Source organism: Camelus dromedarius, chromosome 13 (assembly GCF_036321535.1).
Source record: "Camelus dromedarius isolate mCamDro1 chromosome 13, mCamDro1.pat, whole genome shotgun sequence".
Lineage (NCBI taxonomy): Eukaryota > Metazoa > Chordata > Mammalia > Artiodactyla > Camelidae > Camelus > Camelus dromedarius.
Window position 1 is genome coordinate 21,343,044 of NC_087448.1, and position 19,493 is coordinate 21,362,536.

The 19,493-nt window shown below is 33.7% G+C and overlaps 1 non-coding gene across 1 annotated transcript; it reads left to right on the plus strand.

Annotated features, from left to right (window-relative positions):
* The first annotated feature begins 2,271 nt into the window (after positions 1-2,271).
* On the plus strand, positions 2,272-2,344 carry TRNAV-AAC (transfer RNA valine (anticodon AAC)). Its single transcript has one exon. It is a non-coding gene; the product is annotated as a tRNA-Val (tRNA).
* The last annotated feature ends 17,149 nt before the right edge of the window (positions 2,345-19,493 follow it).

Sequence of the window (19,493 nt, forward strand, 5' to 3'; positions counted from 1 at the left end):
ATATAATTAGATATTTTAATTATATTTATATTTTAATTATTAATATATAGAATTATAGTTGCTATATTCTGAAAGTTATCTATATTTCATTTTGTTTCATTTCCAATCTGAACATCTGTGGCTAATACTCATGAATCAAATCCAGTGAAATATAAATCACAAGGTATTTCTGAATGACTAGAACCATGTTTAAGATGTCTACAATGGAACCATAGGCTAAGAACATGGATTGAGCTGCAAAACTGACAATCACAAGAGGATATTTAATTATATCGGATGATCTGTGTGATTCACTCAGTTGTATGATTCATTCCTTGAGTATGACTTTCTGAGGGCAATAGCATTTTGCTATAATATAATCATAGCAAAAATTGCCCAGCATAACATTAATTAATGAGTATATTTTAAATATATTTTAAATAATTCATTTTATGGTTTAATAGATTACTGACTTCTTAGTATTAGTGTGATCACATTTTGAAATGATCTCTTAAATTTCTTTACAGATAGTTCATTGTTACAGTATTAGACACTGAAACAATACTGAATTCATTTATTAGCTCTAACTGTGTGTGTGTCTGTAGTCTTCACAGTTTTCTACATAAAAGATCTTGTCATATGCAAAGAGACAAAATTAAAGCTCTTTCTTTCCAATGTGGATGCCTTTTATTTTTTTCTTACTCTAGGTAGGAGATCCAGTACTATGTTGATTAGAAGTTGTGAGAGTGAACATCCACAAATTGCTTCAGATGTTAGAAAGACTTCAGTTTTTCAAGGTTGAATATTCTATTAGCTGTGGACCTGTCATATATGAATCTTAATTATGCTGAAGTAAATTCTTTCTATACCTAATTTGTTGAGAGTTTTTTTAAATCATGAATGGATATTGAATATTTCAAATGCTTTTTATGTATCTATTGAGATGACCATGTAATTTCTATCCTTCAGTCTATTAATGTGGTTATCATATTAAACTTATAGATCCAATGCTATGCCATTCAAAATCCTAATTGCAGTTTTTACAGAAATAGAAAAACAATTCTTAATTTCATACAGAACCACAAAAGATGTCAAATAGCCAAAAGAATCTTGAGAAAGAAGACCAAAGCTGAAGGCATCACATTCCCTGATTTCAAAATATATTACAATGCTATAGTAATTTTAAAAGTATGGTACTGGCATAAAAACACACATACAGACCAATGGAATAGAACAGATGTCCCAGAAATAAAACCACATACATAGTCACCTGATGTTCAACAAGGGTGCCAGGAAGACACAACAGGAACAGGTACTCTCTCTCCAACTAATAGTGTCAGGAAAACTGGATATCCACAAGTAAAAAAAATAAAGCTGGACTCTTATTTTACATCATACACAAAAATCAGTTTAATCTGTATTAAAGACTTGCATTTAAGACCTGAAATTGTAGAACTCCTAGAAGGAAACATAAAGGGAAAACTTCTTGACATTGATCTTGACAATGATTTCCTGGGTATGACAACAAAAGCACAGGCAACAAAACTAAAAATTAGTACATGGAATCATATCAACTAAAAACTTCTGCACCATAATGGAAACAATCAACAGAATAAAAAAACAATGTATGGAATTGAAGATAGTATTTATACATCATATTATCTCATAAGGAATTTATATCCAAAATATAAAGAACTCAATACCAGAAATATACAACTCAATACCAAAAAAATTCAAATAATCTGAAAAATTGGAAAAGGACTCAAACAGTATTTCACTAAAGAAGATATACAAATGGCCAGCAGGTATATGAAAATGTATTAAACATCACTAATCACCAGGGAAATGTAAATCAAACCCACAATAAGATGTAACCTTACACCTATTAGGATTGATATTATCAAAAAGACAAAAGATAAGAAGCACTGACAAGGATGTGGAGAAATTAGAACTCTTGTACATTGTTGGTGGGAATGTAAATTGGTGCAGCTGCCATGGAAAACAGCATGGAAGTCCCTCAGTAAAATAAGAACAGAATTACCATATGATCCAGAAATCACATTTCTGAGAGCATATCCAAAATAACTGAAATTAGGATCTTGAAGAGATATCTGCACTTCATATTCATTGGATCATTATTCACAACAGCCAAGTAAAGAAAACAACCTAAACGCCCATCAATGATGAATGGATAAAGTAAATGTGGCATATATATATATATATATATGTACAATGGAATATTATTCAACCTTAAAAGAGAAGGAAATCCTGACACTTGAGACAACATGGGGAGGAGGGTATAGCTCAGTGGTAGAGTGCGTGCTTAACATGCACAAGGTCCTGGGTTCAATCCCCAGTACCTCCATCAAAAGTAAATAAGTAAACCTAACTACCTCCCCCCACAAAAAGATCAAAAAAAAAAAAAAAAAAAAAAAAAGAGACAACATGGAGGAACCTAGAGGGCATTGTGCTAAATGAAATAATTCAGTCACAGAAGGAAGGACAAATGCTGCATGATTCTCTTTATATGTGGAATCTAAAGTAGTCAAACTCACAGAAGTACAGTGTAGAATGACAGTAGAAGGAAACAGGAAGTTGATGTTAGATGGGTATAAAGTGTCAATTATGTAAATGAATGATTCTGCAGATCTGTTGTACTTTTGTACAGAGAGTCCCTAGAAGTACTCTATTATACACGTTAAAAAATGTCAATAGGGTATATCTCATGGTAAATATTCTTAACATACACATACACACTCACACACACACACACACACACACATAAACACACACACACAAAGGGCAAGAGGAAACAGTTGGAGGTGTTGGATATGCTTATTACCTTGATTGCAATGATTATCACAAGAGTATATGCATTATGTACAACATCAAATTGTATGTATTTAATATGTACAGTTTTTAGTATACAAATTAGACCTCAATAAAACTTTTTTAAAAAGTAATGATCACTTAGCAAAGTTTTTGTGGTACACAAAAAAATTATAAACTTAAAGAAATACTCTTTTTCTAAATCATATAGTGCCAAAGATTCCAAATACAACTAATTTAAAGACAATTGTTATTAACACTTGGTACCCAAATAAATACAAAATGTGTTATTATAGTCTTAATAAATGTTTTACAAAATTTTATTCTATATTAGGTAAAACAAATGTAAAAATGATCTCACATTTTAGGAGGTAGATCTTTTTTAGGGCTATGTTCAGGCAAATACTTCTAAGTAGAAATATATGTTAAAGGGTATAAAATGTTAAATGATTAATTCCACATTAATTGTAGATCACAAACTGGTTTTTATTAAACTGCTGTTTAAAGACTTGTTTCCACATTTTTCCAACATTTTTTATAAATATTTTTTCAACAAAATAAACAAAACAAACCATGTGGCAAGATGCTTTTAGGAAACAAATTAAATGTAACAAATAAAAATGTTTGCTAAAAATATAATGGATAAACAAACAGCAGCATAAAACAAATAGAAAAAATATAGGGGCATTGTATGAGATCCCTTTTATATAATTAATTGAAAATGCATTCAGTAACTATTATTTGTGATTAGTCAAATTCAGAGATTTGAGAAGGATAGAAAAGTAGACTAATGCAGCACACTTGGAATAAAGCAACTATGGAAACAGTAAATTTATTCTAAATTCTATTTCATTTTAGCAATTTTAGCCAAAATAATTCAAGTATAAGGGAATTTATATGTTGGTAATTGCTGTAAACTGTGTATTCTTTAGAATAATTAACCTAAGATTTGGTATTATTTCACTAATATTTAAACTAAATTTTAAAGGGTAATATGCATTCTGGAGAGTGTTTTGGTTGTATAATACACAGTCACTCTTGCATGCTTGAAGACCATAAGAAAAGCATAAAATTGGCCTTAATAAACACTGAATCTAAAATTAATTTTGAAAATATTGAATCAATTAAATACAAAATATGTGTGGTAGGCTAGTAGGATGGTTTTACTAATGAATAAAACAATACTGGAACAGTTTGAAAAATTTGAATCTCTTCAGTGCCTGGTCCAGATAGTTCAGGCTTTGTCATTTGCTCCTACTGTGCCAACATCAGCATCTCTCTGCCTGGAGGCATTCCCCACAGCCTTAAGTCCTCTGCCCATATGCACTGCAGACTGGTGGTAGGTAAGAAATTAACACCTCCAAGATCATCTCTCAGCTAATGTCTGATGGGAATTTTTATGCACATACAACAACTCCCTTAAGATAGTATAATTTGAAGCATGTGTTTTATACCGTTTTCCAGAACTTCCCCCTTGAAATTAAGTTCCAGACACTCATAATGGTATTCAGATGGAAAGCATACACTTTATTAACTGTAGTTCCTCTCCTTACCAACTTCTCCACTCTCATACTAACTGATGTCCCTTGTACCTCCCAAATAAACTGCTTTCACACATTTTCTTGTTCTGGATTTGGTTCTGGGAGAAGCCAAATCAAAACACAAATATCCTTAGTCACATAATTTTCAATAATTAGAAGTCTACATTAAATATCTATGGATTTTATATGAATGTATTCTGACAAAAGGATAAGTTTGATAAGTGAGACTAGAGCATTTCACATAATTATACAGAACAGTGCCAATATTAAAAAATATATATATAGAAGCCATGAGATAATAATATCTTCAGTTCTCATGAAGAATGCGGCATTCCTCACTCTATGACAAGATCAATCTTCATACTGTGGAGCCTATTATTCCCTTCCCAACTCCAGAGTTTCCAGGTCCACTTTATTCCACAAGTTCTCTCTGATTTATCTCATCCACTTCTATGGCATCAATTATCACTCACAGGCTTTCAAATGTCTACCTCTAGTTCCTAGGTCTTGCCCAATCTTTAGATCTATATAGCAAATTTCCTACTGGACAAGTCCGGTTAGATATTCGACAGGCATTTCAAACTCAAAGTGCCCACTATTCCAATCACAATCCACACCACTTGCCCTGTTTTTTCTCCTCTGTGCAGTAACATTTTGCAAATAAGAAACTTAAATTTTATTCTTGATCTGTTTTTTTTCTTACCTCCATGTCAAATTAATTTAAAGGTATGTAATTCTATTTCCTGAACATTGTTATATGTCCGATTTTTAACTTACCACACCCTCCTGAGTGTAAACTACCATCATCTGTCACCCAGATTACTGCCACATTCCCCCAACTGGCCTATCTGACCCAGTCTTTTCCCTCCCGATCCATTCTGCTTGATCTAATACCCAATGATTATTGCAGCCTCTCCTCCTGCTTCACTGCCCCCATCCTTAGTTTCACATCCAGTATTCCAGCTACACAATATTGCTCAGTTGCTTGAAAGTACATTTTCCAAAATGTCTGGCTGTGGGCTCAAGTTTTTTGTCTGCCTGAAATCCAATCCCTGCTTTTTTCCATCTCTGGTTAATTTATATCCATATTCCAAATGTTAAATTACATATATGTATACACACACACATACATACACACATTCACTTGTTCAACACAATTGTTTTGAGTGCCAACCCTGTGTCAAGATTTATTGTACATACTAAGAAAAATACATTGGTAAATAATACAGAGAAAATTCCTGCTCCACCGGGGTCTCACACAAAAGCATGCAAAGAAGATAGTGGCATCATGTGTAATAAGGAAAAATAAACTAGCTTTTAAGGTGAGAAAGCATCATGGAGAGACGGCATGGCCAGGAAAACCACTCTGATAAGATGAATATCTGAGCAGGTCTGAGGAAGTGAATTAATGTGATTGTTTAGGGGAAGCAGTTTTCAAGATGACCGAATAGATACAGTAGGATGCCCTGAGATCAAAGTAGGTTGTGGGAGTCTAGGAAAAGCAGAGATCAATTTATTACATCTGATATCCTGACATTTTTGGTCTGTTTTACTTGACTGTCCTCTGAGCTCTTACAGCAAACTGTTCCCCTATCATACAAACTGACACACTTTATGTAACCAGCTGCTTGTTTTACTTTTTTTTTTTTTTTCCAACTCTCATACAAGCATTTAAAGGGCAGAATTCTTGCCTTTTTCACTTGGTACACAGTGCCTCTGACAAAAAGACTCAATATATATTTTATCAAAAATGAAATATAAGTAGACATTTATATAAACACACATTTATGTACGTGTATACTTTCTTTTTTTCCATTTCCTCACCAAATATTTTTATAACTGCATTATATTTGTGTTTCCAATTGTTAGGGGGAAAAATGCTTAGAACGTGGTTACAAAATAGCTAGCAGAGGACACGAGGTGCGTGCGGGCCCCATGCCTGTCACTTCCCATCGTCCCATCTCCTGGTCGGATGCGCGGACCCGGCGCCAGGCCAGTCAGGTGGGCCTACCTGGGCTCCCGCGGCGGCTGGCTCATGTCAGGCAGGTTTCCAGAAGGGCCCCAGCTTTGGGACTGACGGCTCAGGGTAAAGAGCCGGTGTTCGGGCCAGGCTTGACGCTCCTACTGCTCACCAAGTGGGGTTCACAGCCCGAGCCCCGCCGCGCCCGGGGCCGGACGTGACCACGACGTGACCCCGACGTGACCAGCACGTGTCGCAGCGCCTGCGCCTCCTTCCGCCGGTTAAGCCCCGGCCGCAGCCGCACAGCACACACCACCTTGCTCGTCCGCTTGTCCACTCGCCTGTGCGGGTCGTGCGTGAAGTGAGTTTCTTAATTTTTTAATGTATATAATATAGATATTATATTAATTTTACATATATTTCTATTTATAATATATATTATAAATTGCATCTATTATATGTAACGTTTAATATATTACTTTAATATATAAGATGTGAAAATTTTAAAATACATAAATATATAATATATATAATATATATTATATATAAGTATATTATATATAATATATATTATATATAATATATATATATATATAGTTATTATATATAAAAATGTATGCACCCAAAGACATATCCTGCTTGGTTTGTTTCTCTTGTGGAGCCCTGAATGACGCATATTTTGATTCTGACAATGGTTCTGGAGAACAGAATCTTGATGCGTTTTCTGAATTGGTTCCAAGGTTTCTGGAATTGGTTCCAAGGTTTCTGGAATTGGTTTTCTAATCTGATTAGATTTAAACACATTCATGACTATATTATCAGTGGTACAGAAGGCTTTGAAAGTCCACAGTAAGAAGCAGCAACAGAGACAGGCACAATGTCATCATTGAACACACACTCTCTCTCTCTCTTTTTCCTGAAAAATACAATTTGAATGAGGTATTCTTCAAAATCTTTTCTTTTGAATAAATACACATAAATATAATCTTGATTGTTTTCCCTGAACTATCTTTTAAAGGGTTAAGGACCTGTTCTTCACCATAGTTAGTATGAGTATTTTCATTTAACTGCTGTTTTTGCTGAAATACAGCACACATTCAGAGGAAGATAAAAGGCACACATGTAAATAGCTCACTAAATTATCAAAAAGTAGGCACACTTACTTAATATAAAAAGCTAAAAAGCATATTACAGTAATTCAAATGTCTCTTTTTGTGACCTTCATGATCACTACTACCTCCCTTTTCCCCCAAAGGAATCACTGTCGTGACTACTAATGCCTGTTTTGAATTATATACAAAAGGAATCATGCAACATGCACTTATTTTACAACCTGGCTTCTTGGGTTAACATCGTGCTTGTGAAACATATCCATGTTGTTGTGTACAGGCTTAAATGATTTACCTTCATTGCTTTACACCATTTCATTATATAAATGTATCCTAATTGGTTTATTCATTCTACAAATGGACATGAGAGATGTCTTTTGGGACTATTTTGAATAACACTTAAAGAACATTCAATTCATGGGCATGTCTTTGGAGAGTGACTGCTTTTCTGATGGACAGATTCGCAGAGTGAATTTGCTGGCTCAAAAATAAATATATGTTTATCTTTAGTATAATATATGAAGGACTATTTATGGAGATTGTACTAATCTACATTCTCAAGAACAGTGTATGAAAACTCCACTTGCTTCACATCCTTAACAGCACTTGGTATTCTCAGTTTTCTTTTGTTTCAGCTTTTCATTGCTTCCCTCAATTTTAGCCATTCTGATTGGTGTGCAGAACTCTCATACTGTAGATTTAATTTGCAATTTCTCTTTAATTAGGTCAGACACTATTTCATAGATTTGTTAATCATTTAGATATGTCTGTTTGTCCTTTTTCTTACTGCTTTGTAGTTTTCTACATATTTTGGATATTAATGTAATGAAAAATTCTGCCTAAAATATTTCTCCACAGAAACATCTGTGGTTTCTCTTTCCACTATTTAAAAAATATCTTTAAATCAACAGAAGTTCCTAAATTTAATATAATCTGATTTATCAGTTTTTCCTCTTCTGGGTAATGCCTTTTGTGTCTGTTGAAGAAATCTGCACTCTTCAAAATCCTGAAGATACTCAGCTATGCCATCTTCTAATAGCTTTTTTGTTTTGCCTTTAAAATATAGGCCTATACTCTTACTGGAATTCATTTATGCATATGATTTAAGGCAGTGATCAAGCCTTCATTTCAATTTTTTTCTTATTTATTTATTTTTCCAGTGTGGATATTTGATTGACCTAGCACTGTGCATTTAAAAGAAGGTCTGTGTGTGTGTGTTGTTTTTTTTAATTTTTGTTTTCATTATTGAATACTCTTAATCAAATATTTACAAACGTGAGGTTCTGGTGACCATATATTTGATGATTTAGAACAATTTTGTCATACTAATTAATATAATGAGATCAGCTGGTTGCTCATAATTGTGCTGGAATAAGTTGAGAAATAAAAGAATGAACTCAGGGCTTTAAATTCCCAGTTCAAGTTCAGTATCTATGACCTGAAAGTTTTTGTATCTGCCCTGAAAGAAACCTTTATCTTCTATAGGCACAGAGGTGAGGTCTCTCTAAACCAAATTGAGAGTCTCATCATACAAGTGACTGAATTGCAATCTAATTTGTATCTCCAACCATACAGGGTATCTTCGGTTAAAGTGAGGGCATTGATTGGGAAACAGTGAGATCCTGAAAGTCAGAACAGGGACATGGGCAGATTCTGATGAAGCTGGAGACATTGGATACCTAAATTCTCCTGAGTCTCCTTGGCCAATAGAAGCGGTTCTCGCAACCTTCTGTTTAGTAACTCGCTTTTGCCTGAATAATCTGTAATGACCTCTCCAGAGGTAGCTGACCAGAAAGAAACTACAGATTTTTTTTTCAGGACCTAACCTCACCACTCTTCTTTGCTTCTATAAGGAGACTCTAGTCCAAGCAGTTCTCAAAAAGTGAACTACAGAGATTGAGCAATGAGGAGGGGCACATAATCCAAAACAACTGCATGACTTTTTCAAATTTATACAGACATGTATCTGTGGAATAAGTGTGAGAATGGATTTTAAGAGAGAGATAATGGCAGAAGGAACATTAAGTTTGATCAGACTGAATTTTATTCATCTGGGCCCATTAAGTTGTCTTTTTATGATAATATCATTTCCTTCTTTAAGCCTATAGAAATGTTCCCATTGCAGTTAGAAGGAAATTCTATATTTTCAATTTTTTCATTGCCTACATAGCTTTGTTCAGCCTTGTTTTTTACCACCACATAGTTTCTGTATTCCTTACTCATATGGTCCATATTCAATTTCTTGAATACATCAAGGTCTTCCCTGACTAAAGTCTTTAAACTTACATAATATCAAGATTTCTCTATGAGTACTTTGTGTTGTCTATGTCTCAGGATCAAATTTAAAGTAAATACACATTTCATCCACTCTTTATCATTTCCTACTGATTTATTTTCTTTTAAATAGTTACGATTATCATAAATGGAAAGGCATTCATGAATTCACTATCTGTACCTCTCCCGCAAAACCTCAATATCCAAATTTAATGTCCACAAGACAAGTAAAATCATGCTTCACACAAGTATCTGCTCAATATATGTTTAAAGAATGAATATAAATTACACATATAAAAATAACACTAATGTACTTTACAAATTTTAAATAGTTTCTAAAATGTTACGCATTTTAAATGTTTTAAGCTGTTCCACAAACCCAACATTGGTGACTATATCACATACTGGCATACACACAAACTTGCACAGCTCAGCTATTTAAAAATATCTTTCTTAAATGAAATTAGAACATTCTCTAACAACATATGCAAAAATAAACTCAAAATGGATTAAAGACCTAAATGTAAGACCAGATACTATAAAACTCCTAGAGGAAAACATAGGCGGAACACTCTTTGACATAAATTGCAGCTATAATTTTTTGGATCCCTCTCCTAAAGTAAAGCATATAAAACAAAAATAAACAAATGGGACCTAATTAAACTTAGAAGCTTTTTCATAGTAAAGGAAATCATCTACATAATGAAAAGACAACCTACGAAATGGGAGAAAATACTTGCAAATGATATGACTGATAAGGGATTAATATCCAACATACATAAATGGCTCATACAACTCAACATTAAAAAATCAAACAACCCGATTGAAAAATGAGCAGAAGAAGAACTGACTAGACACTTTTCCAAAAAGGAAGTGCAGATGGTCAACAGGCACATGAAAAGAGGCTCAACATCACTGATCATCAGGGTAATTCAAATCAGAACCACAATGAGATATCACTTCACATACATCAGAATGTCTATCTTCAAAAAGAACACAAATAGCAAATGTTGGCAAGAACATGGAGAAAAGGGTACCCTTGTATGCTGTTGGTTGGAATGTAAATTGGTGCAGTCACTATGGAAAATAGTATGGAGTTTTCTCAAAAAACTAAAAATAAAACCCAGCAGTTTTATCGATATGTATCTAAAAAAAAACCCCACTAATTTGAAAAGATACATGCACCCCAATGTTCCTAGCAGAGTTATTTACAATTGCCAAGATACAGAAGGAACCTAAGTTTCAATCAACAGATGAATGGATAAAGATGTGGTATGTATATATAATGAAATACTGATCAGCCATAAAAAAGAGTAAAATTTTGCCACTCGCAGCAACATGGGCTTGAAGGGCATTATGCTGAGTGAAATAAGTCAGACAGAGAAAGACAAATACTGTACGATATCACTCATATGTGAAATCTAAAAAATACGACAAACTAGTGAATATAACAAAAAAGCAGACTCACAGATAGAACAAACTAGTAGTTACCACTACACAAAGCAGTAAGAAGAAAGGGGACAAAAAGAAATGTCTAAATGACTAACAAATCTATGAAATGGTGTCCAATCTAATTAGTCAAAGGGGCACTGCAAATTAAAACCACAGTATGAGAGTTCTGCACAACCAGAATAGCTAGAGTGAGGGAAGCAGTAAAAACCTAAAAGAAAAAAAAAAAAAAAGGAAAGTAATGCCAGACAGTGTCTTTCCTCCCAAAGTCAGTGTTTTTTAAAAATTAAGACATAATTTTTAAGAGGCCATGCAGCTCACCACATTTGAGTAGTCTAATAATGGAGAGAGCCAAAGCACAGGGCTTGAGGGGTCATCAGAATCGAGCCAAGATGTGAACAAAGGAAAGAGATTTTCATTTACGTCTGTATGAGCTCATTTATTTGCTAGCTACATTATGTGAAACCTACAAGTCTGAGAGCTATTGCTTCTCTTCAAGTCAATGTAAGTGGGAAACCATGTAACTGGCTGTAATTGTCACTGTATATGTTCTAAACACAATAATAGAAAATATGAACTGGGGACATGCAGAAAGCTCATTCTCCTTGTTCTGTGCTTTACTGTTAAAGAGGTCCCTTCAGGCCAACTGAAGCTTATGAAGGACTTTTTAAAAAATTAAAAATTTCAAGTTTTTTCTAAAACATTGAAGCTCCTATATTTAACAATATACTGATGAAGAGAAACATTTCCAATATAAAATACATATTTATTAAAATATTTAAGATATGTTTAAGGTTTTATTGAGGACTAGAAACTAATTCTAACATATCTATTCTCATGGACATTTTCAATTCTGTATCAATTGCCTTAGGAATTGAAAATATATACACTTCTATTAGTTTGTTTCTGTTAGAACCTCCAATAAAAGGTGTAAATATGTGAGGTCAAATATGTCAAATATGTGAGGTCAAATATGTCAAATACGTGAGGTCAAATATGTCAAATATGTGAGGTGCAATGCTTCCCTACTGCCACCTAGAGCACCTGCAAGAGGTGATTATGGAGCTGTACTTAAAAAATAAAGTAATAAAAGGACCAAACATTTTTGATTGATTTGCAAACCCTTGAATGATTGACTTGTGAACTTACTGTTAAAATACTGCCTATCATATTTGATAGGTACTGGCTTACACAGAATCTTATTTCAGATTTACTTAGCCAGTCTTATTAACGTTAGGATTAAGTTAAAGAGTGTATCAACAAATATGTCTGTGTGCGTATACATAAATATATAAAATATATATAACAGACAATATCAAACTTTAAAAAAAAGTCCATCACAATAACACAGTAGTTCTAATATATCATAAATACTATGATCGCAACAGTGCCGAATGCAGTGCACACAAATGCTTTGTTGATGATTGATTTGGATCTGAGTATTTCTTTTTATAGAACACGTTGATTTTATTATCATTTATCTTGTTTGTAGAATTATCTACGTAGATAATTGACTCAGTAAGTCTCTGGTCATCTTGTAGCTCAGTGCCTCTGATACAAACCATATTTTGGTGCCACTCAATTATGGTATCATTAACCACAAATGGTTTATTTCAACCTCCGGTGAGATGCCAAGTTTAGGCTCAGACTTTTTTTTTTTTCTGGCTAACATAAGAACTTTAATAAAATGAATCACTTATGTAGATTTTTCTAATGATGAAACATTTCCTTAGAAGTAAATTAGATTTCATCACAGCAATACATAAAAGCCATCTGTTACTAATTTTTCTAATTTTTACTTTTTAAAAATTAGCCAATTTGGAAAAATCGATTGAAAGAGTCAATAAATTTACATTGTCTGAGTCTGTATGCAAAAATATTTGAATCCAATAGGAACTGCATGCTTACTAATGTAGTGCTATAACATCTGAACTAAAATGGGTGTGATGAGAAAAAAATTAAATTAAAACCTGTTTTGGCTTCTACTTGTCTACAGTGTGTCCATGAAAAATAGAAGAGCTTCTTGTTATTCTGAGTGTGATATTTTCCTGCAATGGGAGGTGTCAGTAGAATCACAACTGTAATAAATCAGAACTCTGGCAAGATCACGTACGTTTAAAGGTGGTCTTCAAACAGTAATGGAAAAAAAAAAGAGAATTGTTAAGGAGTATACACTTGAATCTTTAGTTGAGCCAGGTTATACAATTTTTCCTCCTCTAAATAATCAGATAAATTGGGATTCCTTCTGCAAACCATTCAACTGATCAACAATGAAGAGGATAAATATAACAACATGACCCTGATTAATCAAAATAATTATTCCAAGGAAGAAGTAACAATTGCCTTCAAAAGAAAAGCACATAAAATTGCTTTCCAGAAAGACATTTTTAAAAAATATTTACTGTCTTTGAATACAGATACCTCCCCTTCCAAGAGTCAGATTTAATTAGTAAAAGAAAAATAAAGAGAAGAAATTTCTAGTTTTAAAATATTTTGGTTAAATATCAAAAGTCAACATTTGTCTTTTGATATTCCTGACTGCATTTATTTGGAGGGACTAAGAGTAAAGTTGAAACAAGGGGCATGTATTTTAAAACAAACATCATTTATTCATCAATTGATAAAGAGAAAAAAATTGTTTCACTTTTCAGTATGATTTAATTCAGCAAGCAATCATTGATTTGCTGTGCTGTGCAAAGCTTGGTCCACAGTGTTACGAGAAGTAAAAAAAAAAAAAAAAAAAAATGAAACCTGTAGTCCCTAGTTTTAATGAGCTCATAGTCTACTGAATAAAACAGATTTATAAACTGCCATACAAAATATCTGGTAGTAATTTTACTAAAAAAAAAAAAAAAAAAAGAGCAAAGCTGTCAAACTTTAGCAAGCATCAGAATTACCTGAAGGAACTGTTCAAACATAGGTTGGCCTCACCTGCAGAGTTTCTGACCTACTAGGTGTAGTGTGGAGCAAAATTTGAATTTCTAACATAGTCTCAATTTATGTTTATGCTTCTGATCTTAGGATGATACTTTAAAAATTATTGCTTTAAGGCTATAATGGAGTTATGTATTTTCATTTGGTCAAAAAGGAAGAATTCTTAAGAGACATGGACTTGGTCTTTGATAATTCATTTGAATTTGACAAGAAGATGAGAAATTAGACAATTATATGGAAAGACAATAAACCAATCAAAGACATAAATACAAACAAATATTGGAATCATGGATAGAATGTATGGTTGGACCATTAATGAATGTAGAAAGGACTAGTAGAAAGGAGGCCTAGAAAGATATGAAATGTAGATTTACTAAAAGTTTATACATGATTACCAAAATAAAATCTGTGTGTAGCAAGACAGTGTACCCCACCACAATGTTAAAGTCAAATCAATTAACAATATCGAGTTTTGACAATGATCGGTTGTAATGGAAATTTTATTCATTTCTGGTTGTCATGTAAATATTACACCATTTTTGAAAATCACTTTGTCAGTTTTTTAAAACGTTAAGGATACACTTAGCATATGATTCATTCATCTTATTCCTAGATATGGTGCCAAGAGTAATGGAAACACAATTGTCAACACAAAGACAAATGCATGAGTGTTCATAAAAGCTTTATCTCTATTAGTCTAAAGCTGCAAATAACACAGAAATCCATCAATAAGTCAATGAGTTTTAAAAAATGAACTGCATGTACAAATATGGGTAAATCTTGAAAATACGCTGAGAGAAAGAAACCAAACACAAAAGAGTACATAATGCAGAATTCCATTTTTTTTAAGTTCTGGAAGTAAATCTAATATATAGTGATTGAAATTACATCATTGTTTTTCTAGAATAGAAATCTGCCTCAGGAAAGTTTCTGGGTTCTGGAAATCTATTATTTGATTGGATAGTCAAGGGAGTAAACTCACTGAGACGTAATAAATAGTGTCTATTGAATGACTAGTGATAATGATTAGAGTGAAAAAGTTATGGTGACATGTTTTAAGCCCACATAAATGAATGTCTGATGATGTTGGTAGGTGAAGTAGAAAAACAAAAACAACAAAAAAATAGCATCTATGGGTGTATGCATTTTCTATTGTCATGTAATAAATTATGGTAAATGTAGCTGCTTAAAACAACACACAGTTGTTATTTCATAGTTTCTGTAGTTCAGGAGTCCAGATAAGACATAACTGGATTATCTCCTTCAGGACTCACAAGGGTGCAATCGAGGCATTATTAGTGAGCTTTCATTTGTACGTGGAGGCTTAACTGGTGAAAAATCCACTTTTGAGCTCTCTCATGTTGTTGGCATAATTTATTTCCTTCTAACTATAGCACCTGTGGCAGCTTGCTACTCTAAACTTGTAAGGGAAAGAGAGAGGAAGAGGGAGATGGGAAGCAAGTAATAGAGCAAGAGAGAGAGAGAGTGGGAGAGAAAGAGAGAGAAAGAGATGCTATTTAGATGAGTACCACAATCTTAGCAATCTTCTGTAATCATTTAAATGTAATCATGTTCATCCCACCATGGTTAAAGCAAGTCATATGTCTTCCCACACTCAAGGGAAAGGCTTATACAGTAGTGTGAACACCAGGAGATGGGGCATCACCTTAAAGTTTGTCCTCCATAATAGAGAAAACAAAAATTATTTTGAATTAGTTGACTTTGTTCATCTTTCCCCTGTCACTGTCAAGAAGGTAGTAGAAGATGCAGTATGATTTATGATTATTTAAGATTTCAAATATAAAGTATTTAAACAGCATGCTGATACCTGCTAACACTTTCTGTTAAATTTCTGAGATATAAAAGAAAACAGAGCTTGATGTCAATCTATTTTGGAATAATATGAGTTGATTTTTTGATATGACACAAGTAAGGAGAGGAAGGAATTTTCCCACTCAGATCAATTGAGCTACAGAGCTTTAAAAATACTTTTCAGAAAACATGTCAAGAGACATTTTTAAAATTCAAAGATATGCACTAACATAAAACAAGAGCGAGGAAGCAAAGATGGATGTCAGTTCTGAACCAGTGGAGTTACTGAACATTTGTTCTTTTTCTGAGTTCAGGGATAAGATAACCATTATCACAATGTGGATAATCAGATCTGTCAGTCAGTTCTCTAGCAATCTGTCTCAAACCTCTACAAAGGAGGCTATAAATAAAAGGTAACCACTTGCCCCAAGATTAACTAAGGTTGAAGCATAATCCATAGGCAAGAACTTTGCAGACTCTGTGGAAGGTTTGATAGTAAGAGAAAGGAAACTTTGTCAGGGGCCATGCAGTTTCTAGGAATTTGGTGGGGATCTTTTGGTAATGTGGATAGAAATTTACTAAGTGCAGAAAGTAAAGGCAAAGTAGCAATTTTCTGATGGAATACTAGTATTCCTGCTATGTGAATAAAGCAACTCTAGGCAGAATCCTTAAGAGGTAGTGAATATTAGCAACAACAACAAAAAATGGCACAATAGAGACATAGAGAAGATATTAGAAAATACTTAGCAACCATTTAAAAATTAACTCAGCTAAAGTAGAGATAAAAACCTAATGATTTTGTAGAGCAACAGTGCCAACAGGAAATCTTATTGAAGTGATCCACAACAGCAAACAAGTTGCAATTTCAGGTATAACTGACTCACTTTGGCTGAAAATGTCATTGACTTGGGAAATACAATATTATAGGTAAAGTATCTTTCAATTTATTGGTGGGTTTTGAAGTAGTAGAACTAGATTAGTATGGAAGTAGCATCTTCAGTTATTTGAGAAGTTGAGGAATATGAAGCAGTAACAGCAGAGGGAACAGGAGCAAATGTTGGAGCAACCACACTGTTTCATTAATTCAGGGTGGAAAGTAGTTACTGGTGGAAGCAAAATTGGGTTAGGAAGCATGTATCTCCCAACCCAGGGGTTCCATCAACAATGTAAAATGTAAACAGAATTTCCATTGTTGATGTACAGGTGCATTTTTCAGAGAATAATTTTTAGAGCTTACATGAAATTCTCATCAGGATATATGACCCCAAATGAGTATAAGATCTAAAACCCTGTTGAAACTAAATTCTACTTTTTTAAAGAGAATCTTTCTCCCTTTAAGAGCAAAGAGGACCAAGGACATCTGAATGAGGCTTACTGGCTCTGGATTGACAGAAGTTTAGCCCTTGTCATAAATTTGCCAAAGAGGAAGTTCAGGACAGCTTGTGGAACCATGTGTCAGAGTACAAGTGTTGAGTCTTTTCTGTAGATGTCTTTTGTTGTTGTTGTTCTGGGTCAGAGAATACAAACCAAGGAATGACTGACTGTTGAAAATAAAATATTGAAGTGAAAAAAATTCCCAATTATTAGTAATTGCTTAGGCAATTATGAATGCCCCAAATTATCACATTCAAATATTGTCTGACTGGACTATTCATGAAGTAAGGTTTTATAGAAATAGACTCCTCACAGAGTATTGCAGATAGTGATTTTAGACAAAGGCTTGCTAAAGGAAAAAAAATCAGTGAATGGTGTTAAATAGACAATGAAGAATTTATTTCAGTCTATTGCAATAGGGGTCAAGACTATTGCAGTAGGGCAGAGAGATTGAACTCAACTCTGTTGACACAAAAGACAGGAGGAATTTTAAACACTGGAGTGAGCTAATAGAAAAATACTGGAGGCTATTAGGGGAGAGGGAAGTTGGTCAATGTGTTTAGGCCATCTGCTTTTGCTAACTGCTGCTTATCTAGGTTTGGCTCCTGTCCTCCTTTAGAGACTGGATGATGGAGGCACTTTCTTGATGATTACATTTCAAAGGGATGGCTCCCAGATCCTTGAGAAAGACATGCCTAGGTCTGTAAATCTGGCAAGAGGCTGGGAGAAGATTCACATGTAAAAAGAGCAAAGAATTTACAATTGTAAGTTGTCTAAAATATGTGCTCCAAGAAAAGGAAGATCAGGGGCCTACAGTCCGGAAGTAACCTGTCTGAAGTTTAGATAAGCAGAAGGGAACATAAATAAGGCTAGGCTGTCTTGGTCAGATTCTTCTGTTGTTGAGTAATTTCCATAGATGACAACCATACACTCAACTGAAATAGCTTCAGTCCTTATGTGGAAATTTGAAATTAGTAGTTCTTTCTTTTAACAAATTCTGTGAAAGAACTTAGACCTAAAGCTGTCATACTAAACCCCATTACTGCAAAACAGAAGCACTGCATGTTCCTACTTGCCACTTCTAATTTACTGAACCATTTAATTTTCTCTGAAGGAAAAAAAATATATGCACCCATATTTGAAGGGCTTATTTTTAACATATATGCAGCCTGTGAAAATGTTTCCACTAGAGTTTCAAGGCTCTTGCTGAATTGGCTGAATTTTGTATACTGCAGTAAAGCTAACTATTCTTTTGCTTACACTGCTGTAAATTTTGCTTATTGTTATGTATAATGTATGAAGAAGCACACTATACAATGTGTCTTTTGCAGGAAGATTATGAACTAAATCAAAAGTATTTCCAATATAAATAATAAAATAGAAAAGACAATTTACAATAGAGCCAGAAAAGCTTAGATGCACAAATAAAATTTCCCGGGCTGCTTCAGAAAACAAATCATCTGAGGTATTTTGGGCACAGGGCTTAGTTATTTGTTAGAACTCACTGAAGATAATTTTCTATTGATATGTGCAATGTAATGTTGATGCTTACTTTAATTTCTGATGAAAGTTAATCACAACATTTTGGCTTCACACTAGCACTTAACATTGGATAGAGGAGTGGAAAAGAATTTGAAGTATTATCCATAAAGGAAAGGAAAGGACATTTGCAAAAGAGAAGACTTTTCTAAAACCAAAATAAGTAACAGTAAATACTTAAACTGCATGATGAGAAAGTTATTCAAAGATGCCTCTAAGTGAGTCCTTTTTAGTGGATAAGGTCAATATGACTTTAGCATTTATGGAAAATGACGAAGGAACAAATGGCCCCAAATGGACTTTTAACATAACTTCTCTCAATTTAGTACTGAAATAAACCGGAAATGTAACTATTCTGAACCAAGAGAAGCATTATTTCTCATTTTGGTAACATTCTTGGCTGTATAACCGAGACAGCAGATATTTAAGGGTCAATCCAAACTGTTCTTTTGCATTTACTAAATGATGGATGGGGTCTAGATCTCTCTTGGCTAGTATTGATTAGAAATATTAAAAATATACTCAATGATCTTTCAGAAAGAGACATTTTGGCCATGAATCTAAATGGTGCTCTTTCAGATTAAATGTACATAAACCAATTGTCCTTGAGAAGAGCAATCTGGGTAACAGCCAAATTAAAATTTTATAGAAGAAACAGATCATTCTCAAGCTAATGTTTTTGGCATATTGTAC